Below are 3,566 nucleotides of genomic sequence, written 5' to 3' on the forward strand. Positions count from 1 at the left end.
TAATACATGGAGAGATTGAAAAGTCGGGTATGGCTGACCTTATATGGAGGAAAAAGGAAAACCATTTAGTCTTATGGGACGAAATAAAAATTATAGACATAGAAGAACGGTGGAGAACAACTTTTTATCAATAGAGACAGATTCTTTTTGCCACTGAATGTCAAGGATAAAAAGTTTGTCAGTGCGTGAAAGCATATGATAAGGTGGAGTGAAAGGGACTTTCACAGTGTCTTTTCTCAGAAAAACTTGAGTCCATAATAAAATGTCTTTCGAAACCAAAGATTTAATAGCAGTTTTTTTTCTTTCTTTTTTTTATTGTCATTTCAACCCAAACAAGACACAGAGACACTCAGTCGTGAGGGGCTACTATTTGGGACCAGATTTGCAGGGATACTATTTATGGAGTTGGACAGCAAGATGTCTGTTCACATTACACTTGAATTTTTGCGTGTCTGTACAGTCAGGGAAGCAGGGGCTCAGAGGGAATTCCAAAATGCAGCAGTCCAAGGTAGAAGGCTTTATGGCATCTAGGGATCTCTGCAGTGTAGGGGTGGGATTTTGCTGTTTGTCGGGTTTCTCGAGGGTATTGTTGTTAAGAGGGCATTAGTGCTTGGAGTTTGTTAGAGGACTTGCCATCAAAATACTTGTAAAAAAGGCACAAGGATGTCACATTTCGGCGATGGGTGATGGGACAGATATTGGAGTTTAGTTGATAGTTCAGGACCTTTTAGGTTGGTGACTCTTTTTCAAACCCTGTCTATGAGCAAAAGACTAGTGGCAGATGTACCAGCCCAGATGTGGCAACAATACCCCATACATGGACGAACTGTGGCCTTGTCGAGATACAGGACACTCTTAGGTGTGAGTAGCCTTTTAGTACTGTAGAGAGAGCCCATCTTCCTTGCAGCAGCCTTGGGAATTGTCTCAATGTATTTGTTCCGATTCATGTTGTCTGTGAATGTTAATCCTAGGAGCATGAGAGAAGTATTTTCAGGTAGTGTATTATTAGCCATGGCAATCAGTGGTTGAGAGGGTTTCTTGTAATTATTAAAGAAAATAATCTTAGTCTTGGTAGAATTAAACATTACCAACCAGTTACGGCCCCATTCCACTACAGACTGGAGGTCTTCTGCTAGAGTTTTAGCAATTTCCATAGATATGTGTTCATTAGTCTTACCCTCGTGTCTGTTATAGAGTGTGGTGTCATCAGCAAATATCCCCATTTCAGAGACAATTTTAACAGGGAGGTCATTTTTGTCTAGGGTTCATTACTATATGCTTGCAGTTTGTTTCGTGTACAGAGCTGGATCTGTTGCCGTTTAATCTTTTGGCATTAGCATCTTACCCAACAAAGATAGACGTACTCCATAAATGGGTTCAGCTGGAGAGTATCCAAGTTCCTCTTTGATAGCTGCATGACAACCAAGAAGGACAATAGGTATGAACTCGTTCCATCAATGTTGGTCAGCATAAACATGCAATATGGCTTTCAATTAGGTTTAATGGAAAAAAAGAAAAATTTGATTAAATGCCCTAAAAAGCTAGAATGGTCTTGAAACAGGGAATTATTTCACTTTAATTTATAAAAAAAAAAAAACTGATCAGTCACTCTAAGTTCTAAAATAATTGTTTGTTTTTTTCTTTCCGTCAAGTGAATGTTCACACGTGATCGAGTAACAAAAGTAAACTCTCATTATTTTATCATATATCAGAACCATACGCCAGTAAGTAGAGATTATGTTAACTAGTATAAATTTTGGTAAGGGTTGCTTTAAATACATGTCAGGATAACCTGGCTGAAAACAGAAATATCAGGTTGACAAGAAAGTTCTTGCAGGGTTTTAACTTTTAAATTCAGATAAACATATCTCAGTTTCAACAAAAATGTATTGATCGAAATAAGCACCATCAGAATAAAAAAAAAATCAACGCGGAACAAGTGTATTTATGACAGTAGTGTAAAATTCTTGCATTCTGGTGGCAATGAAGTTGCTGAAGGTGTTTTTGATATCACTTACGTTTTTGAAGCATCTTTCATGCAGAAAGTTTTCGACATGCTTGAAAAAGTGGAAGTCAGTAGTTGAGAAGTCTGGATGAGGCATAATTTCGTAGTACAATTCGTTCAACTTCTACAGGGTCGGTTTAGCAATGTGTGGTTGAGCATTGTCTCGGAAGAGAATTGGCCCTTTTCTCGTGACTAATGCTGGATGTTGTTGTCAAAGTTTCTGATGCATTTCATCCATTTGTTGACAGTATTTCACGGTCGTAATGGTTTTGCCTGCATTCAAAAATCTGTAATGTATGAGACCAGTCACAGACCACCAGTCAACATGACCTTCTTTTAGTGCAACTCTGGTTTTGGGAAGTGTCATAGAGCTTCATCAGCGTCTAACCCCTGAGTAGAGCATTGCCAGTTGTTATAAAGAACCCACTTTCCATCGAAAGTCACAGCTCGGTCAAGAAACGGGGCATTCTTGTTGCATAAAAGAACGGAAGATGACACTTCATAATGATGTTTTCATTTGATTGTCGTTCAATTCATGAGGCACTCATTTATCAAGTTATTTGGTCTTTCCAATCTCTTTCAAGTGGTTGGAAATCATCGTTATATATGTTATGTCTTATTTAGAAGCAAGTTCTCAAACAGTTGTTTGTTGATTGGCTTCGACTTAGGCTCTTAATTAATTATTGTCCACATCTGATGGTCGACCGCTATGCTCATCATCTTTAAGACTCATCACCACCACAAAATTTCTTAAACCACCATTGTACTGTGCATTCAGCAGTGATTTTTGGGCCACACGTGTCATAGATATCACAAGCTGTCTCAGCAGCTTTTCAGCCTAGCTTGAATCAAAATAAGAAAATTATACAAATTTGTTTTTTTGTCATCTTGTATTCAATGTTCTGAAAAGAAGACATAATCATTTTAAAACGATTGTATCGAAATGTATTAAACAACGAAAAATGTTCTTTAAAATATAAAGTAAAGGTACTTGAACGAAAACTTAGTTAAAAATACATTATTTGAAATCCAAATTAAAAATTCTGCAAGATTCTTCTTGTCAACCTAATAGATCACCTGCAGCAGGTATGATTGAAGCAAGGGGTCAAGGGTTATTTTCTTAGGCAAAATGTGCGAGAAATACAGGTGTCGAATGATATAATAGAGATTATGTCACGTGTCTGAGACAAAGAACAGAGTTTCCAGGTAGTCAGACTTGGGAAGCGAGAGACAAATGATGTGTGTTTGGAAAATGTAGAGCTAAACTAAATGAATATCACCCCGATTATGCCCAAGTAGAAAAAACAAGTTAAGTAAGCAGAATTAGACTGCTATTTGTCCTCTCTACAATAATCACTCGTCATAAGATGTTTTCATCGGTTTGGTCACGCACTTAATCTACAAAGCCATAGATCAGGGTTAGTAAAAACGATGTGGAAGCCAGCTGAAAACATGGTTCAGGATAGTGAAACGGAATGTCGAGCTGATCCTGGGTCCTTTATGGAGTTCAGCGCTGGAACTGAGATTAGCTAACACTCATATCTGCTTCTGTAGTGAATCG

Source organism: Euprymna scolopes, chromosome 23, assembly GCF_053919585.1.
Source record: "Euprymna scolopes isolate OS-2025 chromosome 23, ASM5391958v1, whole genome shotgun sequence".
Taxonomy (NCBI): Eukaryota; Metazoa; Mollusca; class Cephalopoda; order Sepiida; family Sepiolidae; genus Euprymna; species Euprymna scolopes.